Source organism: Ranitomeya variabilis, chromosome 1 (genome assembly GCF_051348905.1).
Source record: "Ranitomeya variabilis isolate aRanVar5 chromosome 1, aRanVar5.hap1, whole genome shotgun sequence".
In the NCBI taxonomy this organism is placed as follows: Eukaryota; Metazoa; Chordata; class Amphibia; order Anura; family Dendrobatidae; genus Ranitomeya; species Ranitomeya variabilis.
The window spans coordinates 788,029,342-788,040,124 of record NC_135232.1 but is presented as its reverse complement, the minus strand read 5'-3'; positions in this window follow the sequence as shown (position 1 = coordinate 788,040,124).

Below are 10,783 nucleotides of genomic sequence, written 5' to 3'. Positions count from 1 at the left end.
GTCCATGAACTCGTACTGACCTGGAGAATCATAGTGGCAGGAGGTCAGTTTTAGCATTTAGTGAACCTAGCAAAAAAGCCAAACAAGTGTGGGATTGCACTTTTTTGCAATTTCACCTCACTTGGAATTATTTTTTTTTCATTTTCTAGTACATGACATGGTAAAACCAATGGTGTTGATCAAAATTACAACTCTTCACGCAAAAAATAAGCCCTCACATGGTCATATTGATGGAAAAATAAAAAAAATTATGGCTCTGGGAAGGAGAGAAGCGAAAAACAAAAACGAAAATACCCCGGGTCATGAAGGGGTTAAATAAGAGTGGTGTCACCCAAAATAGTTAATAACATTTCCCACATGTTCACTTTACATCAGCACAATTTAAGAAACCTAATATATACGGTATTTATTTTTTTAGGACGTTGGAAGGGTTAAAAGTTGACCAGCGGATTCTTATTTTTTCACAAAAATTTACAAAACCATTTTTTTTAGGGACCACCTCACATTTGAAGTGAGTTTGGTGGGTCAATAGAACAGAAAATACCCAAAAGTGACACCATTCTAAAAACTGCACCCCTGAAGGTGCGCAAAGCCCCATTCAAGAAGTTTATTAACCCTTTGGGTGCTTCACGAGAGCTGAAGCCATGTGGAAGGAAAAAATGAAAAATTTACTTTGGAACCAAACTTTATTTACATAAGGGTATCAGGAGAAAATAGACCACACAATTTGTTGTGCAATTTCTCCTGAGTATGCCAATACCCCGTATGTGGGAGCAAGCCACCGTTTGGGCGCATGGCAGGGCTCAGAAGGGAGCACCGTTTGACTTTTTGAGCGCAAAATTGGCTGAAATCAATTGCGAACGCCGTGTCGTGTTTGGAGACCCCCTAAACAGTGGAAACCCCCCATTCTAACTCCAACCCTAGCCCAGCCCTAACCCCATCACACCCCTAATCCCAACCAGAACCCCAACACCACCAACCCTAAATGCAAAGAGTGGAAAAAAAAAAACTTTTTTTTTTTTTTTAATTATTTTTATCTAACAGAGTGACAAATGAGGGTTTGATTTACCTTTTTTTTTTTTTTTTTTTGATCAATGTGACAGACCCTATCACAGTGATCAAAATTAACCAATAGGAAAAATCTACTGTTGCCGGGTACCGGCCGGCAGATCTCGACAGGCACACTGTGCATGCGCCCGCCATTTTCTTCCTGGAAAATTACACAAAGGGCTGGGGGACAGGGCCCGAGGGTATGCCAGAGGTACCTGGGGGCTCTGGAGACCCCTTTTCTCTCTCATCTGGTATGCTAGATCATATCAGAGGAGAAAGAAATGAATGGAAAATTGGACTTTTTTTTGCGATCGCTGTTAGGCTACGTTCACATTTGCGTTGTGCGCCGCAGCGTCGGCGCCGCAGCGCACAACGCAAACAAAAACGCAGCAAACCGCATGCACAACGCTGCGTTTTGCGCCGCATGCGTCGTTTTTTTCATTGAATTTGGACGCAGCAAAAATGCAACTTGCTGCGTCCTCTGCGCCCCGACGCGGACGCCGCAGCGACGCATGCGGCGCAAAACGCAAGTGCGCCGCATGTCCATGCGCCCCCATGTTAAATATAGGGGCGCATGACGCATGCGGCGCCGCTGCGGCGCCCGACGCTGCGGCGCTGGCCGCAAATGTGAACGTAGCCTTACTTGATAAATAACGGCAATCACAAGACTGGTGACGATAAAAACTGACCCGAATCATGTTCTCTGATGTCTCAGCTGCCCCCAGTAGCAGAGTCCCTGGAAATTTTCCGATCCTGGAGGGCGCTATACACTTATTTCTCAGCGCCTTTCAAAAGTGGCGCTGAGAAGTAAGTACAGTTAACTGCCTCTGTTAAGGGGTTAAGTCTGTATAGATTTATCGCTAACGGACAGGCGAGTACTGATCCTGCCAGCTTGAGATGTAAACAAAAAAGTAAATGGTCTTTAAAGGGAACCTGCAAGGTTTTCCGTGCCCCCAGAACCACCAGAAGTTGTCTGCATATATAAATTCCCTGCCTGACAATCCCTGTATTACATTACACATGAACAGTTCTTCATAAAAATTATTTCTGAAGTCCGTTTATGATATGTTAATGAGGGATTTGACTAGTCGAGAGGGCGTTGGTATCCCCAGGCTAGTCATCCCACTTAGCATGTTATCACGCCGCTATGGGCGTGATAACATAACTTACAAGCCCTGGCGACCTCGCTAACGCTGTCCATACCTCACACATGCGCGTGGCTTCTTCCCCTAACATCATTGATCATCTGAAGCCGGTTGTATGCGTGCCGGCTTCCGAGAGGCGCACTGTGCAACATGTATTAGGGACTCATCTTCACAGATGTCCCTTTGGGGCAACGTACACCTCAGCAAATTTGTTGACCTGATCAATAACCAGCAGAACTTTGAAATAGAAGGTGAAAATTGGAATCATTTCGGGTTAGACGCTGTGCATTATCAAACTTCAACGGCCTCAAAGTATGTCAGGGTTATAGCTGTGCAGAAAACTGGACTTTATATAAAATATTAACGCTAAAATATTTCTGAAATTCTGGCTTCTTCATTATTCCCATGTGAAGCACAAGCCCCAAACCTTCATAATTTCTACCACATCTATGGGGGTCCAACTAGTGAATGATGAAGTGTGATTTTGGGCAAGAAATTGTTGGGCATATAAAATACTTTAGGTCACCATATGGTTTACGAAATCCTCAGAGAAAGGCTTTGAAATGTTCAATTTTTTGTGAGGCCTGCCGTTTCAAATTGGATTCCTGATTGGCCACAAAATCAGGAATCTGATGCTCGTAATCTTCAAGGGTTGGGGTCCACAGGGGGTCAGTAACTGATCTGCATCCTGGGGGGTTTTTGTGGGAGTTCTTTCCCACATGAATAGGAAAAAAGAGGAATAAGAAGCAAGAGAGTGGCTTCTTGGAAAAATATAGCATTTGGGAAGTGGACCATTTTGTTTTCTTTTTCACGGGGTTACTGTGTCTATGTCTAGAGTTTTCATGTGTATTGTGTAATCAGTTGTTGTTGAGGTGTGTGTACTTTATTGGAGTAGAAGAGAAAAAATAATGACTAGAAGAAGATCAGAAGAGCAGAATATAAAAATAAATAGAATATGAAAATGACAAATGTCAGTAAAGACTATTACTGAATGCCTGCAAATAACTGACATTAGAAGTAAATCTGTGGAGTATTAGAAAAAAAAAAAAACTATAGTAAAATAGTTACAACAGTAATCTTCCGGTAAATTTCTAAACTAAAAATGTACTGAGCGGATGTCGGTAAAAAAGTAAATACTGAATGCCTGCTACTGCCACTAACTGTAACTGTACGTCCAGCGCGATCGGCCGCGCTCACGAGGGAAGCGCGGCCGATCGCGGCCGGGTGTCAGCTGACTTTCGCAGCTGACATCCGGCACTATGTGCCAGGAGCGGTCACATTAAACCCCGGCACACTGCGGGTGTAAACCCGCAGCGGAAACCACACTAGAAACCGCGATAAATCCGCAGTAAAAACCGCAGCGGTTTTGCACTGCGGATTTATCAATTCCGCTGTGGAAAATTTCGCAATGGAATCCGCAGCGTGTGCACAAGCCCTTAAAAAGGATTTTAAAAAATATATAATTGATCTAAAATTGTATTAAATTTTTTTATTACAAAAATATGAAATTTCAGTGAAATTTATGAACGAAGCAAGAACTGCCAAAAATAAGGACTCGAACACACCCTGTATTAACCACTTCAAGACCTTGCCCTTTTCTGTTTTTGCGTTCTCGTTTTTCGCTCCCCTCCTTCCCAGAGCAATAACTTTTTTATTTTTCCGTCAATATGGCCATGTGAGGGCTTGTTGAGAGATGGGATGAAGGTTGTGTGGCTACTTGCCTCTGTTGTGTTAGCCACCAGTTTCTGGCACTTCTCTTGCTCTTCAACGTCCACCTCCGCATTGATACCCAATCCATGCTGAGCAGATGAGATGAGGCTGGGCTGGCTACAATCTCAGTGCACAGAAGAGGGATAGTTGCGCTAACTATGACATCATCACAGCTTACCATCTTTGTGGAGTCCTCAAAGTCTTGGAGAACCGCACAAATGTCAGACATCCATACCCACTCTTCAGTTATGTGCAGACCAGAATACCGATAGGCGTGTTGGAGCTGGTACTCAGCAATTGGCCTCTTCTGCTCTCCTAGACAAATTAGCTTCAGCAGAGCCTGTTGCAGCTTCATTGAGTCAGTGCTGCAGAGCTTCTGGCTGATGTGGACAACATGTTCTGAGATACTCCATCTCCGATGTGGTATGAGGAGGAGAAAGAGGTGTGCAGGAACTGCTGTAGGAGGTAGAAGAAACCCTGATCGAAGTAGGGCCAGCAGTCCTCGGTGATAGAATCACATGCCCCTTGCCATGGTGTGACTTGGCCCCAGCCTCCACAATGTTGACCCAATGTGCCGTAAGGGAAATGTAATATCCCTGGCTGCAAACGCTTGTCCATGTGTAGGTTTTTAAGTAGACAAAGCCAGTAAGTGCGTTGGTAAGGGCATGGATGATGTTCCTTGACACATGCTGGTACAAGGCCGGGACGTCACACCGAAAGTAAAAGTGGCTGGGAACTGAGTACTGAGGGACAGCTGCCGCCATCAGTCGGTAGAAATCCTCCATGTCTACCAGCCTAAATGGCAACATTTACATGGCAAGCAGATTGGAAATGTGCCCGTTTAGCATTTGGGCCTGTGGATGGTTGGCTGGGAACTTTCTTTTTCATTCTAAGGCCTGGGGTAGGGACAACTAAACGCTGTGCTGGGTCAAGGATTTGGAAGTGCCTGATGATGGTAAGTTAGAATGTGCTATGATAGGTGCAGGGCAGGAGGCATGCACGCCAGTGTTTTTTTTAAAGGGATTGGGAAGCATCTAGCACAGGGGAAGTGGCAGTGGTGTCACCAGATGGCACCGGTTGTGGACCCAGGCATTCAGCCCACCGAGTCGGGTGCTTAGATGACGTGTCTGACCATGCTGGTGATGGTTAGCTTCTTAGTGGTCAGGCCCCTGCTGATATTTGCATGGCACAGGTTGCAAATGTGGCAATTTTGTTTGTCTCAGAACTCTTTTTAAAAAGTCCCAAACTGGGGAACACCTAACTCTTTGACAGAGAAATGCATCAGTGTCGGTGCTCTGCTGAACAGTTTCCCACCTTGTCCCTCTGGTCTCACCATTGCATATTCCTGTCTGTTTCAGTGCTGCCGATCTTTCCCTATCAGTGTTGCTGGCCTTGTTCTGCATGCCGGCTTCCCAGGTTGGCTTGGTGAATTTGTCATTAACCAGCTCGTATTCCACCATCGCACCCTGGTTCTCCTGACTTTGCGACTTAACAACAAGACAAGTCCTCCTTATCCCAAATTTGCCGTTCCCCACCTTCATGTTCTTGTGGCCATGGCTGTTCCAAGAATTGTGCATCACTAAACTGCATGTTCCTGTCTTGGAGTATGCAGGTTGAGAAGCCACAATCAAGAAATGATGTTGTAAAGAGCTCCTCAGAGTGTCCTAGTGTGGGATCACTAGTCTCCTGTGACTCAACATGGTGGGAGGAAGGAGGATCAGGGTGAGGATTAAGTGATCTAAACTTTAAGCTGGTGAGACTAGCTGTGTAGAAGACTGGATGGTCCTATCAAGCCTTCTGGAAGCATTATCTGCTATTCAGTCCACCACTTGTTCGCACTGCTCTGGCTTCAGAACTGGTGCACCATGCCTCCCTGCAAAGTTGGACAGGAACCTATGTGTCGTGGATGGCCATGTTTCTTGTGCTCCAGCAAGAGTCGTGAGCGCACCTGACCCATATCCTCGACATCTGCGTGCAACGTCATCAGCACTTCCCCGTCCCTTAATGCATGTCTTACGCATTTTGTAATTGCTAGGTCTCTTGAAACCAAGTCTATGTTTTAATAAAAGAAAAAAAATTGTTTGCCTGACCTCCAGCAATCAAAGCGGTTTTTAGGAGTTTGCTCCAATGTAATGTAACAGAAAGAGCGCAAAAGTGTATGGATGGCAATCAAATTCAATCCAGAAAAATGTTTCAGTGCTTTTTTTCAGTTTTATAGATCATAGAAATGTACCCATCCCACTTTATACTGTATGCTTGAGAAATGTAATCCTGCAAAATTTAATAAAAACAAAAACTTTTTCTCAGTCTTAGAGATCACAGAAATGTTCACAGACCATATAAGACTGTATGGCAGAGAAATGGAAGCCTACAAAATGTTTAAAAGCATTTTTTCAGTTTTAGAGATCACAGAAATGTTCCCAGACAACGTAACACTGTATGTCTGAGAAATGGAGGCCTACACAATTTTTAAAAGTTTTTTCTCAGTTTTAGAGATCATAGAAATGTACACCACACTATGGAATAGGTGTATGGCTGAGAGACGTAGCCCAGGAAAATATTTCAAAGATTTTTGTGTGTGTTGTATAGCACAAGTAGGACCTCAAAGGACGGAATAGGGTCATTCCATGTCAAGTGAACCAATGATTTTTACCTCTATATTTTTAATTCTTTTGAGATTTTGTTATTTGGTAATAATGTGTCAGAGAATGCAAAATGTGAAGAAGAAAAAATTCTAGATTATTTTTATTTTTTAATTGATTTTCAAAGTTTGGAAAAAGTGTGAATTTCGGTGTTGCCTGCCTTTGCATTTCTCCTCATAACTCAGGCTAGAAAAAAAGATAGAGAAACCAAATAAACACCATTCTACTCAGAACTGTGCAGGCTTTCACCAGATATGTCACAAGAGTATCTTTAATAATATTTTACCCATGCAAAAGCAAACCCAAAACTTTAAAATGCTTTTTCGAAAAAAAAAAAACGTTTAATTTAAAAAATTCAAAAACTGCACATGTGCCTGTTATGCTCCTAGCCACATCTGTACCAAAATACATGTTGGGATCGTGATGGGATCATATTTTAAAAAATAAAACTATTACAGTGTCAGTTCGAAAATCTCAAATTCAGATCTATTCAGCCTATGGTGTAGAAGTGTGGGGTCCATATTTACCAAATAATCCATGATTTTTAGATGTTATGGTATTATTTTACTATGTTACAGAGTATTAGAAGCAGGAGAGGACAGAGGAGAAGCTTTGTTAGGGCTGAGAATGAGCAGGGGTAGACAGTGACTGCAGAGCAGATGACAGGCCAGCAGCTTGGGCCGTATTCACACCAAATCTTAACACCGATGCAACTCCTCAAATGTAGTGAGAAAAATACTCTTAACATCCAGTTCATGTATTGTACGAACCAGGACTACGAAGAGGAGGAGAGTTTGTGAAAACATCGGTTACAGGAAGCAGAACCCATCACAGGGACTCGGCAATATCACACTGTCATCCCACGTAGTGGAAATAAAGACAGTGACGTCCATGACGTGGTAGAAGGCAGCACAAGATTGGCAATGGATGACATAACTGGCTATGTGACCTGTGAATATGATTGGCGCTGGTGGCAGCTATTGTACTCTCCAAAGATTGTGAAGATTGTGAAAATGAAGAAGTAGAAGTGACTTTTCTGCACCTTCTGGTCCAGCACCATCCTTTGTGTATCCAAGAAAACCAGACATTGTAAAAGTTACAAAAATCAGATATAACTCAGGTGGAGCCGAGCACCATGACAGGCCACACATACTCTGACACAGAAGGAAATGGCCACTGCTAGTAAGCGCTTATGGACAAGATGACATTTCACCCACTAGAAGGGACACATTGATGCTAGAAGGCTAGTGTAAAAACCTACTATTAATTGTTTGATTAGTTCATATTTTATAGAACGAGGATTTAACTACTGTACTATTCTTCTTAAACACTTCGTAAATGACATGTTTAATGATATAATAGAAAAAAAATTGTTACATGTAGAAATAGGTCATAAAAATATTGGTTCTATTAATCTTGTTTTTAACATATTATTAGGATGAGACTGTATTTAGAAAATCACACTTGAGGATATGATCACGTTTTTTCTTTTGGCCTGCTCAGCATTTTCAACCTGAATGCATTGAACAAGTTGTGTTATGATGATTAAGATGTATTTATTCTGGCACTTCGGGATTTGTTTTTTGTGTTTCTTTATTGTTACATATACATGTTGAATGCAATAAGTTGTAATTTGAAAAGAAAAAAAAGGAAGAAACTCACACAAACATAAAATCAGATGATTCAAGGCTTAAAAAAAAAAAAAAAATTGAAAGGTCCCAAGTTGAATCCCTGTACAAATATAAACAAGGACACAAGTAACACACATGCATGTTTTCACAGTTTTAAAACATAAGTTTTTTTCACAATTGCGCATCAAAATTTTGAATTTGATTTCTCCAAGACAAAATATAAAGAAACAGTCTTGTGACATATCAAATGAAAGCCGTTTTGAGAAAAATGATGCCTCTCCCAACTCTTTATCTTAATTCTAGCCCGAGATATGATAAAAAATGTAAAGCCATACCAGGCCAAAATCCGCGCTTTTTTGAAACTTTAGAAATCTGTAAAAAATTAACTGATCAAGAAAAAAATTCAAAACTGTTAATTTGTAATTAACTAAAGTTGTACTTCATAAAAACAAAAAATAAAAAAAATCTAAAGACGTCAGGTAAAAAAAAAAATCATATTTGGATCACTTGATATGGAATGACCCAATACTTCATGGATCAAAGTATATTCAATTTTTTCAGCCCCCACAAAAAAGTTGTCTACAGACTGGATTCTGTCACTTTCCCTGCTCCTGTGACTTTCTCTCTCTCCCTAGGTTAAATGCAAATTGTATGTGATGCAAACAGCAAATCAAACAATTAGCCCTTAGAAGGGCTGTAAGTATGATGGCCCAGCTTTAGCACCAGTATCAACACTACAGGACTCTGGTTATACTGTGCACACACAGGCGTAAAAAGCACTGTCTACCTTCAATATGAAGTGTCACAGAGCTGTGCAATGGCATCATTGCACAGTGGTGCATGTCCTTTTGTAATCACTGATGATTTCAGACAGCCAGCCAACCACAGTAATGCCACAACCAAGATAGCTACAGCATTACAGTGACTCGCAGGCAATCGCCACATGGCTGCATAACAGGCGCCAAAGATGTGGGGTGAGGATTTGAGTTTTAACTCAAGCACCGACCATCTCTCGCCGAGTAATGAGCACATCCGAGCACCGTGATACTCGAGTGATAACCGAGTATCACCGAGCATGTTTGCTCATCCCTAATAAGTATACATTAAAGACAGTAAACACGTGTAGAGGACATGTATATGTAAGAATACATATGGTGAACAGAACAAAACTACTATATAAATAAATGTGATATGAAACACATACAACCCTAAATGTGACAGCATGGCCATGCAATCACCGAGGGCCAAGGCGCTGAAAACACAACACGCATATAAGGTTTAAAAAATAGTGATGAAATACACACTAAGGATAAAAAATGTAAAATATAGTGCAAAAATCAGATCATATTGTGTAACGGCGCTGCAGCCGCCGATGACTGCACCACCACACCATCCGAAGTTGTATATGCATACACATATAGATTGAAAATAAGTGAAACATGCAAGTATAATAAAGTGAATACATGTTAAGGTAAGTATGCAAACCCTCAAGTACATGTATACTAACATCCATGTACAGACCTATAAGTGACATAAATACTCACAAAAATCCACAACATTAATACTAGGAGAGAAACCCAGACATTATAACAGTAGTTTAATGATTTACATGTCATGCATTCTTTATTTTTGTGCACTTTACAGTATTTCTTATATGTTTGTTTCCCAGTCTGCTGTAATCATCCTATTTTTTCATTTTGTATTTAAATGTTTATGTGTCCCTGACACTGCTGTTTACCTGGCATCTGCGTCATTTGTTGCATGGATCTGATACTTGAACATCACACATTTGTGGTCATGTGACCGTGTCATCGCTGTGCTTTTGACCACGTCATTGGCCAACTCTTATTTCACACACACAGTCATGTGACTATAACATGGCCTCTCGCGTGGCCGACGCATCATTTTACCCATGCCACCGCATTTGGGAACTATTTTTCTTGTGATCATGTGGCTGTGATGCAGTCGTCCATGTGACTACCTCGTCACATGTCCGCTCCATCCAGGTGACGCTCCATACTTGCCGTTGTCATGTGACAATGACGTGGTCACCCACGTGACGGTCATGTCATTCGTCACATGACCCCTGAACTACCAATGATTACTTTACATTTCATTTATATTATCATCAGCATGGTAACTGCCGGCCCATCATCGGTCATCTGATCATCCATTCAATAGCCCTATTGATTTTTTTATTACATCTGAGTGATAATCTTTGTTGTAACTTTCCACCCTCTTATTGATCAGTGGGGGGGTCATCTGCAGATGGCATCTGACATCTCTTAGGGTATGTGCACACATCCGGATTTCTTGCAGAAATTTCCTGAAGAAAAACGGAAATTTTCTGCAAGAAATCCGCATTTTTTTTTTGCGTTTTTTTCCCGTTTTTTTAGCATTCTGCAAGCGTAATTAGCTTGCAGAATGCTAAAGTTTCCCAAGCGATCTGTAGCATCGCTTGGAAAACTGACTGACAGGTTGGTCACACTTGTCAAACATACTGTTTGACAAGTGTGACCAACTTGTTACTATAGATGCTGCTTATGCAGCATCTATAGTAAAAGATAGAATGTTTAAAAATAATAAAAAAAATAAAAAATGGTTA